Raw genomic sequence first — 17,312 nt, 5'->3', positions numbered from 1 at the left:
CAGTGTTTCCTATTTTGCAGTTCAAAAATCAATTGCGTGGCTTTCAGTCTGCCAGTCAAATTGTGATTTCTCGTTTCCAAGACAGCATTTCTGCACTTTTAGGCCCATTTAATTTTGATTCCTCTGGAAATACCATTTGGATGTGGCAGTTTTGGAATGAAATACTGCCTTTTTGTCTGTCAACCCTGAGTGTGTTTTCCAATTGCAAAAAAAGGATGTCTGCACCCTTTGGCCCAATGTTGCTAGAGGCAGTTCATTTGATGCTGTGGCTGACTATAAACCCCATGTTATAAGGTCGAAGAGGAAGGAAGCTGCTCAAACATAAATTATGTTTGCCCCTCCTCTCTGCCATATAAATAAATGAAAATATGGAGTAGAAAAAAACAAAATGCATAAAAGCCTTACAGAAGGCTTTTACACATTTTATTTCCAGTGCACAACCTTAAGATTTGCTCAGAAAGTGTGAAAGTGTTAGATTGAGTGCTGAAATGAGAGGAGTCGAGGATGTGTAGAAGTGTATTGGCAAAATATTTATTTGTGTGACAGAAAGGTTTTTGGCATTTAGGTCTGAAGAAAGACAGTCTATTTTGTGGTGTAACTGTGTTTTCTTTGGACTTACACCAGATGTTGTGCAATGTGTAACTTTCTCCTGATTTTAGTGTTTGGCTTAGTGAATAAACACATTTTTGCACAAATTACTGACGTGGGAGAATGGGACAATACCCTCCCCCCAATCACTTCCAGACCATGGCCTAGAGGATCACGACCCAGGCACCCCCCACGAGACGAGTTTGTCTACTTACCAGATGGCAAAATACCTTGGTCCAGAAATGTACACATAAGAGGAGTATGCCCACCAGCACACCCGGCTCAAGCCAACGCCTGCGACATGGATGAGCTCGACTAGAACAACAGCCACAAGTATCCACATCATTGGAGATGCCATAACGACATAGCCATCTGCCAAGAACACACGTGCCACCATGCACACTGGTCACCCACACACCAACCTACATGAAGAACATCAACAGGGCTATGACGTAGGTGGCTGACACACCCACTGACGTGCGTCGTTGTTATTTTTTCACATAGGCCTTTTTACAGCACTGCAGAAACGCAAGACGCCTGAAGAGCTCATGTATATGCTTGGTGACGCTTCTCCCGCCACCCACCCCTATGACGACACCATCATGTATATCTAATGTGCTTGTGACACCCTGTCAACCCGCAACCTACATACTATGGATTATGTACCGCCACCCATGAGCTAGGCCCGAGTAGGCCGCAAGCAAGAGTCCCCAGGCAGGAGCCTAGCAATGAAAATCCTCCCAGAACAAGATTACAAGTGCTGACCATGCAGAACAAGTCACCGGCGAAGAGCTCACAGCCAAGGCCACAATGTTGCAACCCACATGCTGCAAGCCCAGCACCAAGGTTATACCTGTAAAATGCCAAACCCACAGAAACGAAATACAAATCTAATGCTCATAATTCTGCTGCAGCTACGGTCTCTCCACACATGACCAAGCCGATCTGACAAAGTGCAAAGCTCACGAGACAGAAAGTCACCAGGGTCCCACGTCTGAAACAACAAAGCGGCAAGATGGACACCTAGAGCAATGGGAAAGACCCGCTCACAAGCCATTAGCAGACCTGTCCGTTGCCTGCACAAACACATAGTTGCACATTGTTGCTAATGACAGGTACACTGCGAGCTGGGAACGACGATGGTCCCAGGCTTGGGGGCTTGCGGGAGGACCAATCAGAATCCAGGGGGGCTTATTACTGACGCCATTACCCTTAACCAATCACCAAGGGTCCCCCTGCAACAATTCTAAAGTAACAACCGCAAGGGACAATCCAAGTGTACCACCTGACCCATCCTCATCCACTAATATTTCTTTCCATATGTTACCTATACTAACCCTACCACTCGTGGAACCAATCCTGAGTGGCGATAGGTTTTGTGCTAACTTCCCCAGGTGACGCGAGTAGTGCGTCATACTGCCGTAAAAAGGGCCTGCGAGCCCCACTAAGATTGAGAGTCTCATCGGACGCATACGATCCGAGACCCATCCCTGCCGTTGTTATAATAAACATCAGAACCACCTTGCCTCCAGTGTGTGTCACATACTCCTTTTGGGTACACGGGAGGAGTTGGGGCCTCCCCAGCCCGGAGGCCTGTGGACGGCTCTGCCGGCCCCGGGTGAATCACCCCGACAAGTTGGAGGCACTGCTGAGATCTGTTTGAGGTCTATCTCCTTGCAACTTCATTCCAAGGACCTTGCAGCGAGGCGACCCGGCAGCACGGGCCGCTCTGCCGTTGCCCCCTTTGAGGACTAGAGGACCATCGTGGAACTGCGAGAAGACCGGACAGCCCAATCTGGATATTGGCCCTCGGGAGCCGATTGAGGAGTATACCGCCCGCAGTTGGCGAGTGTCCAGACGTGGTCCAGACGAGGGGAGGTGGCGAGCCGCTTGGAGGGGTGCACGCAGTCGATGGCCACGCATCAAGGGAACTTGGTGAGTATGACTCACCCAACAAGCAATGTGACATTGTGAGGGAGGGGGGAGGAACTGTAATAAGGGTGGCGGGAGATGTTTTTACAGTGTGTTGTAAAGATTTGATTAACAATTGTTGACAGGTGAGTGAGCGGTGACATCTGGAAAAGGGCAGGCTTCCCAGGGGTCACAACAACAGACAAGTCACATGTCGGGGCGCCATTTGCCAACTGCAGGCACGCACTATGGCAGGCATTAAGGGTCCAGTACCCAGACACGTCAGACATAGGGGCAATTACATCACGCAAAATGCGTGAGAATGAAGATCCTGTCGATTACATCCAGGAGATTCAGGAGAAGTGGCGCTAGGAAACTAGTGAACCGTGGGATAAAACACTAGCCATCTTCTACCACATACTGATACAAGGTCTCCCTGAACCAGTGCAGAGACAGCTGAAGAAAATTGTGGGGATGGAGGTAAAGCCTTGGCCAGAAATACAACTAACTATAGTACATCACTGTAGGATGTGGCAGGAAAAGATGAAGCAAAAGGAGGAAGATAGGAAGATAGAGGAGGCAGAATTGGTACAGAGAAAACTATCCAAACACACCATGGAAGGAGCATTATTGACAGCGCCCGTGGTAGCAACACCAGCACCTGCTCAGGCCATAATTGCATAAGGCACGGCACAAGATGTACATTATCACCTAGCACAACTTCAGCAGCCAGCACAAATGGTAACACAGCAAATGCCCCCACCCCCACCATGCACGGCAACCGCAGAGGGGGATATATGCCAATGGGAAATGGATATTATAACGGCTACAGGGGTAGGGGGGGATGATGAGAGGGAGAGGGTATGGCCAGCATGCACAATAACAAGGAGGAGGGTTCCGAGGCCACTACTTAAATGGGCAACAAGGGTATCAGGATAACACGGGGAACTTTCCATGGCAGGCAAGAGAACCACCAACATGTTGGGTTTGTGGAAAGGTGGGGCACATGTTGCGCACATGTAAGATGAGACCCACCCCACCAGCTTGGGGGGAACAGGGGCAACAAGGGCATATGGGGGAGCAACAAGTATACCAGCAACAGCAAGGAACACAACTGTGCACCCCACAACAACAAGTGCCACTACAACAACCGCAGCCGCAGATACAAGTGCAAACACCCTCACCACAGCAGCAACAGATACAAATGTACGTACCACCACAGCAACAAGTGACACAGGTACAAACATACGCACTACCACAACAACAAGCAATAGCAACACAACAACATCAATTGCAACCAGTCCAGCAGCTCACACAGATACAGGACAATGCAGTATCAACAACTGATGCACCCCTACAACAGACACAATTGGGGAGAGTGAGAATATTGGGGCACAACCCTTATACGGGGGTGGCCAGTCACTGTACCCGCAATAGGACAGCCCACAGATGTCCTTGATGTGTCCCATCCTATCGGTAACATCTAATAGTGCGGAGGAACCATGCATACAGGTAGTGATAGGTGAAAAAAAAGTTCCTTTCTTGTTGACACAGGGTCCACTAGGTCATGCATAAGGGAGGGCAAATTTAAGATGTCAGGCGAGGCCATACACACTCAAGGATTTTCTGGGGCTTGAGGGTTGGTTCCCTTTACTGATAAGATCTCCTTATCTATAGGAGATAATGATATGTCTGTCCCGCTCCTGTACTCGAAGGAGTCGCCAGTAAACATACGTGGGAGGGACATAATGAGCAGGTTAAACATGACAATCTCCTTCACGGAGAATGGCATAATTTGATCCACACCAGGAATAAACATGCTCACAGCACGACAAATACTGCAAGCTTACTGTGGCAAAACAGTAGCTCGGGCTGAGCAGAGATGTTCCAATATGGAACAGACATGGCATTCGCATGGATGCCAGGGATTGAGGGCAAGATTTGGAGGAGGCCAGCAGCATATTTGTTCAGACCAGAGACACCAGCAAATAAACTAGAGGGGAAGGTGATTTCAGTGAGCATTGAGAGCATCATGGCACCTGCAGATTACATCGCAGTTCATGCCCAAGACAGGGAGGGGAGGGCATGGAGAGCAGTAATAGCACTGGCTGAGGGGTGCAGGCTCACTCAGGTATCAGATGAGGAGCTCTTCTCAGATGATAAAAAAGGAGGGGAGATGGTGTTTATGATGAGTGTTGACATCCGGTTAAGAGTGACATACAAGCAAGTGGCCCTAAAAATGGCAGTAGCACTAGAAGCACCTGCCCCTACCCCGGTACCATTTTATGAGGAAGACATAGCAAAGGTTCCAGCATCACTGTGGAACACCAGTCCATACGATGTGGGCTGCTTAAAGAGCATTGGAGGAGTGAAAATAAAGTTGAAAAAGGGAGAAATATTACCTAGGGTGAAGCAGTACCCACTATCAAAAGAGGCAGATGAGGGCATATACGAAACAATAACAGCCCTGATAAGCAATGGCATATTGGTACCATCAGAATCAACATGCAACACAGCCATGTACCCAGTGCGCAAAGCGAAATGAGGGTCTTGGCATTTCATCCAGGACCTTAGGCCCTTGAATTACATTGTAGATGCAGAGTACCACATAGCCGCAAACTCAGCCACAATACTGTGTGGAATACCAGCATGGGCATTACGGTTTAATTGACCTCAAAAACGCCTTTTTCTCGATACCTCTGCACCCAGATTCACAAGACCTCACAAGCTTCACATACAGGAACACAAAATGGAAGCACACAAGGTTGCCTCAAGGGTACTGTGAGTCGCCCTCCTTCTTCAACAGAGTAATACAGATGGATTTGGGAAACATTGAAATGGAGAGTACGGTGCTACAATATGTTGATGACATAATAATTTGCAGCACCACTGAAGAAAGGTGCAGGGAAGACTCAGTAAAGATGCTGACAGTGTTGGCTACAAGGTGGACAAGGAAAAGTTACAGTACTGTCAGGAACAGGCACTATACATTGGCTAACTAATTTCCCAACATGGAAGAAACATTGCCCCACAGAGAGCACAAACAATAACTAACACACCACAACCACAAACAGTGCAGGAACTGCAACGGTTCCTGGGCCTATGCAACTACTGCAGAGCATGGGTTTTTGATTACAGTTCATACATAGGACCCCTGCTCGAAGCACTAAGAGAAGCTCAAAAAGGGGACAAAAGTTTGGGGTGGACAAGAGAAATGAAGGAGGCATTTGATGAGTTGATACACGCCATATCCACTGCGCCCGTGCTAGCCACTCCAAACTATGAGCACCAATTTTTCATGTTTTCACATTGTGACTCAGCAGTGATGAAGGCAGTACTAACTCAGAGAACAAGCACGGGCCACAAGCCAATAGCTTTCTACAGTGGCCACTTGGACCCTGTCATGTTAGGTCACTTCCCTTGCGAACTGAGTATCGCAGCCGCAGCATTTGCGGTGGAAAAATCATCTTCAATAACAATGGGGTGCCCCACCACACTATTTGTGGAACATGCACTGTTCGCAATTCTGAACAAACCCAAGTCCACCCTGACCACACAGAGGGCATCGGGATATGAGATTATCCTATCGAGACCGTAGTTGACAAACGTCAGGTGCAGTTATGTAAACCCAGCTAGGTTCATAGCAGAGGTAGTTGAGGAAGGTGCTTATACACATGATTGCACACAGGCTATTGAAATGTATTCCAGCACAAGGAAGGTTGAGGAGGATGCCCTAAAAGGGGGTGAGATAATGTACATTGATGGGTCATCGACTATTGATCAGAGTGATGGGATAAGGAGAACAGGAGCAGCAGTGGTTAGAATGACGGATGATTTTATGTATGTCCCAGTGAAGTGTGTCCGACTACCACAGCATTATTCGGCTGAGGCAGCAGAATTGGTAGCACTAATTTTGGCACTAAAAGAAAGCTTTGACAAGAGAGTGACTATATACTGTGACAGTGCATATGTAACATCAACGGTGCACTCAGGATTAATAAAATGGCAAATAAGGGGATTTAGAAGAGCTGATGGCACACCAGTGCAACATGCCCTTTTACTGGCTGAAATGATTGAAGTAATTAACAATCCTCAAGAAATAGCTTTGGTCAAGTGTCAGGCCCACACTAATGGAGATGACCCTATCTCGAAAGGTAATGAAACAGCAGACGCACATGCCAAACATGCTGCATATTTTGGCAAAATGTGGATCCCCGCAGAATCCGAGAGAGGCAGAGGGAGGTTGATAGCAAGACAGATGTTGATGAAGGATGGGTACACCCATCTCCCTGCAACCCAGATAATGGAGTTGCAGGCAGCTGAACCAATGGCAGAAAAGGAGCTATGGGTAAAAGAGGGTGTACAATGTCTCCCACAGATGCACTGTGGAGCCAAAATAATGCAGGAAAGGTGGTTATGCCACTGGTACTGTTGAGCACAGTTCTGGCTCAGCTACATCATCCGGCACATACATGGAAGGAAGTGATTGCAGCACAAATAAAAGAAGCATGGTTCTGTCCCGAGTTAAATTCCCATGTTGCAAACTTTATCAGCAATTGTCTAACGTGCCAACAGTTTACAGCCGGTCACACGCTGCAAGTGATAAAAGGTACTATACCCCGGCCAGAAGGACCATTCCTATACTTACACATTGACTACGTTGACATGATCAATGTATGTCAAGGACAAAGATACATGATTGTAGTGGTGTGCCCATTTTCAAGGTGGATTGAGGCTGGACCCTGCTCACACACGGATGCTTTCAGAGCAGCTAAATTTTTAGTGAGAGAGGTCTTCCCCAGGTGGGGTGTTTGCCAAGTGCTGTGGTCAGATAATGGCCCGCACTTTGCAAACGACATGTTTGAGCACATCACAGCTCTGCTGGGCATCAAGCACAAGTTTGCATGTGCATATCATCCACAGGCTAACGGTGTCTGTGAACGCCTGAATGGCCTGCTAAAGGAGGAGATAGCCAAAATACAGCAGACAACTAAGAGAAGCCGGCTGTACTGCCTTCCCTTGGCCCTATTCGAGCAGAGGAATAGGCCAGGGTCTGATCATCACCTCACTCCCCACGAGGTGGTGACTGAACGCAAGATGCGCCTTCCACTAACGCCAACATCAAGAGCCTTCACAGATTATGAAAGTACTGCAAATGTCTTTGGTGAAGAAATGTATCAATATGTGTCTTCCTTGATTACTAGTGTCGCCTTTATCTCCCAACAGCTCGAGCGTACGCGGGGCGGGTCGAAGATGAGCCAACCAGAAGATACAAACGAACAACTAGAGCAGCAAAAAGAGTGGACTATTGCGGAAGGAGACAACGTTCTCCTCCGCAATTTCAACAGGAAGTGGAACAGCCACCAATTTACGGGGCCCCACTTGGTGGAAGCAGTGGCTCCTAGAGCCATTAAACTACAAGACAAACGAGCTTGGGATCACCTGCATGACGTCAAGCCCTACAAAGGCCAGACCCGCCCTAACGTCGATGGCAGGGCACCCGAAAAAACAACAGCATCAGCAACACCAGTGACAGATAAAGACACAGCGACTGCAAAAAAGAACAACTGTGACGCTGCCCCTGACCTCTCCCCAGCCACAAACACCACCATAGACTTTGGACAATCGCCTGTAGCTCACCCCATGGTCACGAGATCCCAAAGCAAACAAACCTCTGCCCCGCTCAGCCCCATCCCTGCCATCACCGAATAAAGGACATTGTATAACAACTTGAATGATACACACACATATAAACACTTGTATGTTCTCTTTTCTTTTTTGTCTCGCACATGCAGGTACCGCATATTACTGTGTTGTTTAGAAGGTGAAGTACCTAAAGTTGTGTTCTGCCTAGAAGTAAATGCTACCCACAGATGATAACACCCCTGAGGCCCTATCACACCAATTTGTATACCATATAAAGAGGCCAAAGTATCTGAAAAGGAGAAGGATACGCGTGTACTACACCGCGTTTGTTTTGGCCATAGAACAATCATTTACCCATCTCCACGAGCACTTGCCGGCTCTGAGGGATAGGTCACTGAGATTAGCGTGGGAGCAGCGTTTCGCTTGGGCACTAAACGACTATTTGATAGGTAGAGCTTTACTAAAAACACTAACCGAAATAACGCATACCTTCAGAATTTTCAGGTGGGCATCTTTATCATTGCAAGAATAAGCTGCCGGACCGCAGCAAAGGTAAGAGCAAAAATGCCAGTGATATTAGCTACTGCAATAAAGATAGTAGGCGTGTTGGTTGTCACTGGTCTAGTGGCTGCCTCTGTCTGGCAGAAAAACTATGCTTTAAAGATTATGGCTGCACCCAAAACTAACCTACCTCCCCCCCAGCTGCAACAGGTATGATGTCATGTGGTACAAGCAACCCTAGAGGTAAGGGACATAGGGTTAAACGCAGCACATATGGAGAAGAGAAGGGAATTGACACATACCTCACAGATTCAGCACATGTCTCGAACAACATGTGGCATCAGCACATGACCAAAATTGGTAAGCAGACAACTGAGGACAACTGCTATGTGTGCTCATTGATCCCGTATGATATGAGCTCATCAAGAACATTTGAGGCTACCGAAGTGACAGCAAAAACAGTGCAATGCCTGATATATTTGGCGCTATTCAAAAACAAAAGGACAATTCCAAGGGATGGTGGTGACACTTCAATGGAAAACAAGGGACACATATCCAAACGAAAACATTTCCTCAAATCATATTTGAGCTACCATAAACAAAGCCTACATGCTGAAGCTTTCAGAGTCATGACGGATGGCCCCGACAAAGGAGAAACGAAGAAAGTAACGCTAGAATACCTGCTGTTTGATTGGTATGCAACTAAAGTTGGTGGTGAAGAAGGGTGCTGGGAAAGACGTTAATAACAATAACTGGGAAAATATATGTGAACAATGAATGGGAAATATGAGTGGTTGGGAGCAACATGATCACAAAAGAAAATATTACCACCATAAAAGAGCACAATGACAGATGCTGGACGACGTGGGGTAAATATGTACCGATGCTGACGTGGATGGAGAAGGGCGAAGATCCAATAAGCATATTACCACTGACTGCACCCACACTGTGCTATCAACACAAAGGTGATGTGGATGTGTGATACAACACCAACTGTGGAATCACGGTAGAGATACCTGAGGGGGGTGGTGGCACAGCAGTTCTAATGGACCACTATTGGGCCTGCGGCGATAAGGCGTACCACAGCTTGACTCCATCATGGAATGGAATATGCACTATGGTACACGTCAATGTGCCATCCCTGGTTGTGCCTCAGAAACATGCCAACATAGCCAACTTCCCCAAGATGGACGAAGGGAACAAGAGGAGGAGAAGATCGCACAATCACAAGAAGGCGACAAGGATAACAACAATAAAGTTTTGCCAAGTGTGAAAAGACAAGGGGAACCACTGACAGGAAACTACCTGTGGGGAAGATCAGAAACGGCCCTCACCTCAATCCCACCAGAACACAGAATATTTAGCAGAGCAGCAATGTTCTTCTCATCCATAATACACCCATGACTACAGGCATATGCAAATGCAAAATGGTTACAGATCACCAGATGGGAGCTGATGATAACAATATATTCAACAATAAATGGATTTAACGCAATAAAAGAAGAACTGAGAGCGGTCAGAATGGTAGCACTACAAAACAGGTATGTGCTAGACCTCTTCACAGCGATGGAAGGGGAGTTTGTGCCAAATTAGGACAATCATGTTGCACATGTATCTCTGCTAATGATGCAGACAATGGAACACTTACTGAGGCAGTATCACAACTGGCCCAAAATGATGGATGAAAGTAAAGGAGTAAAGAAAGATACCAGCTGGTTCTTGTTCATATGGTCATGGATGCCATCATGGCTGTCAGATGGGATGAAGATAATAGTAGGATGTATAATATTAGCTGCGGCTGTGTTGATTGTAATAAAGTTCTGGAAAGCTAGAAAAGTATGCACAATGGACGGAATGATGGAGATGGTCGGCATGCACGCCTTACTGCCGGCCGATGATGGCAAGCACACCAACATGATAATACAGGAAAGAGAGAGGTTGCGCAAACAGATTCTTGACATCCACATGGATCCACCATCTGCGAAGGTGGAGAATCCAAGAAACCTGAGGAGCTATATTGGAAGATGGGTACACTGCAAACCCAGCGGTGGCTGCATTTACATGTACTGGTCATTTGAAGATCATGTCAACCATTATGGGCACTTGGCTGGAATAACTAAAGTATGGAAAGTGAAAGGAGATAAGGTAAAGGATGAGTTTGTGGTCGACAAGTCGACGAGAGGGGGGACTGAAGTGGGAGAATGGGACAATACCCTCCCCCCAATCTCATCCAGACCATGGCCTAGAGGATCACGACCCAGGCACCCCCCACGAGACGAGTTTGTCTACCTACCAGATGACAAAATACCTTGGTTCAGAAACTTACACATAAGAGGAGTATGCCCACCAGCACGCCCGGCACCAGCCCGCCCGGCTCAAGCCGACGCCTGCGACATGGATGAGCTCGACTAGAACAACAGCCACAAGTATCCACATCATTAGAGATGCCATAACGACATAGCCAACTGCCAAGAACACACGTGCCACCATGCACACTGGTCACTCACACACCAACCTACACGAAGAACATACAGAGTGCTATGACGTAGGTGACCGACACACAAACTGACGTGCATCGTTGTTATTTTTTCACATAGGCCTTTTTACAGCACTTCAGAAACGCAAGACGCCTGAAGAGCTTGTGTATATGCTTGGAAACGCTTCTCCCACCACCCACCCCTATGACGACACCATCATGTATATCTAATGCTGCTTGTGACACCCTGTCAACCCGCGACCTCCATACTATGGATTATGTACCGCCACCCATGAACTAGGCCTGAGTAGGCCGCAAGCAAGAGTCCCCAGGCAGGAGCCTAGCAATAAAAATCCTCCCAGAACAAGAGTAGAAGCGCTGACCATGCAGAACAAGTCCCAGGCGAAGAGCTCACAGCCAAGGCCACAATGTTGCAACCCGCATGCCGCAAGCCCAGCGCCAAGGTTATACCTGTAAAATGCCAAACCCACAGAAACGAAATACAAATCTAATGCTCATAATTCTGCTCCAGCTACGGTCTCTCCACAAGTGACCAAGCCGAACTGACAAAGTGCCCAGCTCATGAGACAGAAAGTCGCCAGGGTCCCACGTCTGGTACACAGGTTGCAACAATGAAGCAGAAGATGGACACCTACAGTGATGAGATAGCCATGAGCAAACCTGTCCGTTGCCTTCACAAACACATAGTTGCACATTGTTGCTAGTGACAGGTACACCGCGAGTTGGGAACAACCATGGTCCCAGGCTTGGGGGCTCATGGGAGGACCAATCAGAATGATGCCATTACCCTTAGCCAATCACCAAGGGTCCCCCTGTAACAATTCTAAAGTAACATCCGCAAGGGACAACCAAGTGTACCACCTGACCCATCCTCATCCACTAATATTTCTTTCCATATGTTACCTATACTAACCTACCACTCGTGGAACCAATCCTGAGTGGCGATAGGTTTTGTGCTAACTTTCCCAGGTGACGCAAGTAGTGCGTCATACTTCCGTAAAAATGGCCTGCGAGCCCCACTACGATTGAGAGTCTCATCGGACGCGTACGATCCAAGACCCATCCCTGCCATTGTTATAATAAACAGCAGAACCACCTTGCCTCTTGTGTGTGTCACATACTCCTTTTGGGTACACGGGAGGAGTTGGGGCCTCCCCAGCCCGGAGGCCTGTGGACGGCTCTACCGGCCCCGGGAGAATCACCCGGACATTACAGTTTACTTAGGCAAAATATTTTGGTTTATGTTATGTGAAAAAAAGAGAATCAGGCTCATAAAAGATTAAGGCCATACTATAGGTATGGCAGTGTGGGTAAAAACTGTGGTAAATTAGCAACAATTGCATTACTAACACTTTACTGCTGCATTACCGCACCACCATACTACAAGTTTGGCAGTGAGCGGGAAGATTCACCTTCTGCAAAAAGCTGAAGGCAAATCTTCCTCCTTACTGTTAAAAGTCGGCAGATTTACCATGCAGTATTCTGCTGGTTGTGAATCCACCAGTAGTCCTCATGGAATTCTACAGACTGCAACAATGGGGCATTATTTTTTTACATTTTTTTTATTTATTGAGTATTTATAAAATGCCTATATGATAGATGGTGTTTCAAGGTGCCAGAAGACAAAAAGTGGGTCGGGGGGGGGGGGGGTGGCATGGGAGAAAAAAACAATAATGGTCCTACTAGGCCTTCTGTCATTTTGTACATGCAAGTGCAGTAACAAGAAGTGCAGGGGGAAGGGAGTGGGGTGGTGGTGTCGGTCAGGGGAAGGGATAATGCTAGGGTGGGAGGGAAGTGCGGGTAGAGTGGAAGGCATGCAAGTGCACGGTGGGAGGAGGAGGGGAAGAAGAGGGACTCTGGGGCTAGGCCAGGTGGGCAAGTGCCAGGGGATGCAGAGATTGCAGTGGGTGAGGCCCACATGCTAAGTGCGAGGACATGTATGGTACAGGCTCTACAGGAATGCACACCATGCCAGGCTAGTCAGGGGAAGTGGGCCCAGAAGGGAAAGTGCCGGTTGGGGGGGGTTTCTTGGAGATCAAAGTGCTGGGTAGATTGGGCGAGGAGGGCCTGGTGCCCTGTAGGACTCAGAGGGGACCAGGCAGCCAGTCAATGTGGCAGAGGGGGGAATTAGCAGGGGAGAGGGAGAGGGAAAGAAGAAGAGAAAAGGAAGAAAAAAGGAGGGTCTTGAGAAGCTTCCAAAACTTAAGGAGATCTGGCTCAAGCCTGAGAGGGAAAGGGAGACAATTCCAGAGGGAGGCTCCTGCTGAAGAGAGAGATCTACCTCCCACTGTCTGCTTGAAAAAGCATATGATCTGCAGAGAGTTGGAGCTAGAAGACTGAATGGCTCTTGCAGGGAGGTATTTAGGTGAGAGGGTTGGATATAGCAGGCTCCAGGCACCAGAAAGCTTTGTGGATGATGTATAGGGTCTTGAACTTGATCCTCACAGCTGCTGGGAGGCAGTGGAGAGATATTAGGCCTGGAGAGGTGCAGTGCCTGGGCTTGAGGCCAAGCATAAGTCTTGCAGTCCTGCTTAGAGAGGACTAGAGCTCTGGAGACATTGAGTTTCTGGAGGAAGATGAGGAAAGGGAGAATTCCTCTGAGGAGGTGCAGATGAAAGTGGGCCTTCTTGGCAAGGTCCGCACTGTGAGGAGAAAAGGAGAGAGAGGAGTAGAAGATGATGACAAGGTTTTAGCCTCACTAGAGGGTAATGGGAGGTGACCTATGGAGGGCGGCCAGTGAGTAGGAGGGAAGGAGGGATCAGGGGTCCCAATGAGAAGAATCTTGGTCTTACTTGCATTAAGGCCCTGATTATTAGCAGCACACCATGCCTGAATAGCAGTTACACTGTCAGGAATTAGAGAGGAAGAATAGGACGTGGAGGGAAGCTTGAAGGAGAGCTTTGTGCCATCCGCATAACACTGGAAGTGAGGAGAGAACGTGGAGATCAAGTGGGCCAGAGGGACAAGGTAGATGCTGAAGAGCCACAGCAAGAGGACCGAGCCCTGAGGGATGCCGCAGGTGAAGAGTGTGGTTGAGGAGAGGAAATAGGCCCAGTTGAAACTGGGAAGCTCATTTAGATAGGAAGGAGGTCAACCAGTCCAGTGCCAGGTCTGTGATGCCAAGGTTATCACGGAGCCGTTGTATAAGGATGGCATGACTGACCATCTCAAAGACAGAGGAAAGATTGAGAAGGATGAGAATGGAAGGAGAGTTCAAATCAAGATTTATGAACAGGAAGTCTTCATGGGTCTTCAGGAGAATCGTTTCTGTGCCTCTGGTTGCTCTGTGGCCATACTGGTGGTCATATAGACAACCAACAGATTCAGTGGGATGGATCTGTTGGGAGATGATCAACTTCTCCAAGAGTTTTCCATGGGAGGGGGTAAAGGAGATGATATAGTGAGGGCGGTAGTTAGCTGGGCAGGAAGGGTTGGCAGACAGCGTTTTAAGGGGAGGGTGCAAAAGGGAGTGCTTGAGAGTTAGTGGGAAGGAGCCATTGGCAAAGGAATGATTGCAAAAATCAGCCAAGGCTGGAACATGGGTGGCAATATTGTCCTTGATAGTTCTGGGGGAGCTGGTGAGCACCTGTTTTGAAGAGACTTTCATAGAGAGGCGTTGTTTTGAGACCTCATCCGGTGCTATGGGTGAGAAGGAGGAGAGTATTAGGGAAGGAGAGAGGGGGCAAGGGAGGCCTGAGAGTGGGTGAGGGAGGACAGAGGGGAGTAGTGGAGAGTGAGGACAGGATGTCCTGAGTTTTGGTTGTGAAGTGTGAGGCCAGTACAGTTCAGAGAGCGTAGGATGGCAGTGGAGAACTGGAGATTGCAGTCAGATTAGTGAGTTCTTTGCAGATTTTGAACAGTTCAGCCGTGTTTCTGGTGGCCCCAGAGATGCAGAATTGGATATGGGCCCTCTTCTTTGAGCAGATGGAGAGTCTCTATTGCCTTTGGAGCAGGTGGCAGGCCAGTCTATCAGTGGATGTGTTTGAAGCCAGCCACTTCCGTTCAGCAACTCTGCACTTACATTTCAGAGAGGCTAGGTCGGAGTCATACCAGTTGTTATGCTTGAGGGCAGGCTTTATTCAGATCCTCATAACAGGTGTAAGGATATCCAGGGTGTTGGTGATGGAGAGGCGAAGGTTAGCAAGGGTTGTCAGTGGGAGAGTCAGTGGCTGGAGTGGGATGAGGAATGAAAGTGGCGGCAAAGGCAGCAAATGACACTTCATCAGTCGAATGATGGAAAAGGAGACTGGCAGTGCAGGCATAAGCTTAGCTCGGGGACTCAAAAGATCCATATGAGAGGTAGGAGAGCATGGTCAGACCAGGTGAGAAGTGTGGTGGGAGGGTTGGAGATGGGAATGCCTGCTGAGATGAGAGCATCCAAGGTGTGTCCGGCTGAGTAAGTCAGACCTGAGGGAAGAAAGGTGAGGGAAAGAGATCCCCAGAGGCTGCACAAGAGTCAAGTGGCCACATCAGGAGAGTCAAGGTGAATACTGAAGTCTCTGAGGAGGAGAAGCTTGGAGGTAGAGGCCAGGAGCGAAGAGGTGAGGTCAGACCACACCAAACGGAATAGGGAGATGGACTGGCAAGAGTCAGCAAGAGGATAGGAGAGACACCAAGCCTGCAGACGAGGCATTTGAAGGAAGAGTAGGACTTAGTGGTATAGGACCCATTTAGGTAATATTAGGGCAATTCCGCCTCCAGACCGTTTGGTATAGACTTTGAGAGGATCTTGTAGCCCTCAGGGAGGAGTGTGTCATAAACAGTGATATAGTGACGTCTCAGTGAGAGCGAGGACGTCAAGTTCAAAATCTTCAAGGAGGTGACAGATGTCAGAGGAGTATTTAACGGCAGAGTGAGAGATGAAGGTAACTAAGTAAAGCTGGTTGCCATCTTTGAAGGTCTTCCGAGGAGGAGCACAGGGATGTGGTACACCTGTCGGTGGTGGCGAAGGAGCCAGGGGGAGTGTCAGGAGAAGGGAGGAAGTTGATGAGAGACAGAAGACACCTATCACAATCGAGGAAGTTGGTCTAAGAGCCCTGGGACATGACAATGCCATTCTGGTAGACATTAATGATGCACCTAGAGGATGGGAAGTGTGCCAAAAGTACTTTCCATGTGGTTCCACCATTAATGGGCAAAGAAGAGAAAGGTGAGAGGACTGAGACCATATGGGGAATCCATAGGTCCGGTGTGGGAGTGACAAAGAGGATTTCAGGGACAGCCAGTTGGAAGAAGCATTGATGTAGGTTTCAGCGATGGGCAGGCCTGGGTGGACACCAGGAGATCTTTCTTGAACGTCTTCCTTCCAGGCTTCGGAAGAGAGATAGGATAAGTGATACAATAGCAGTTATACTAAATAGGGGAGATGGAGAGCACCATGGAGGGAGAGGGCAGAGAGATGAAAGGGGGAGTTAGAGAAATGGCGCAATCCATGATGAACCCAGGTGGCCTAGCAGCAAGACAGGCACAGACAAATCAGGTGCACAACATCCCACAGGTCGCTGAGCGGGGTATTGGAAGGCAACTCAGGTGGGAAGAACCCATTTCTGTAATATAAGGAAAGTACCTTAAATCACCAGTCACAAGGTACTTCTTGTCATTGCATTGTTATTGCAGCTTGAATCATCAGTCACACGGCACCTCTTGTGATTGCATTGGTATGGCAGCTTGAAGTTCAAATGGCTGCAAAGGCTGGAACTGAGCAGAGCTGCTGGGTGGGCATTTACAGATGTTGCTTCCATTCTTGGGTGTCCAGAGTATCAAACTACCAATTGCGGATTGTCACTGTGGTTTTAATCGACACAGGAATTCATGAGGCACCAGACTCCCCTTATGGTTCACACACCTCTATTCCTGCATTTGTCACAACTCACATATGCAGATCATAACTGCCACTCATAGTCTCATGGTAAAACCACAGAACCAAGTTGCACTAGAGGCTAATTGAATTTGGTGGTAATTCAGCAGATTTACCACTAAATTACCATCAAACTTGAATGAGGCCCAGAATCTTGTAACATTTTGTGAATGGGCTGCGGTTTCATTTTATTTACAATGAAATGCATAAGTAGTTTATTTTTGTCTACATATTTACAACAGTACCAACACATGTTTACATTTTCTTCCCAGGGGATTGTTTTCTTCAAGAAATACATATTTGCAAATCCAA

The sequence above is a fragment of the Ambystoma mexicanum genome, chromosome 10 (genome assembly GCF_040938575.1).
Source record: "Ambystoma mexicanum isolate Mex_15411 chromosome 10, UKY_AmexF1_1, whole genome shotgun sequence".
Lineage (NCBI taxonomy): Eukaryota > Metazoa > Chordata > Amphibia > Caudata > Ambystomatidae > Ambystoma > Ambystoma mexicanum.
Note: the sequence above shows the minus strand (reverse complement) of the source record.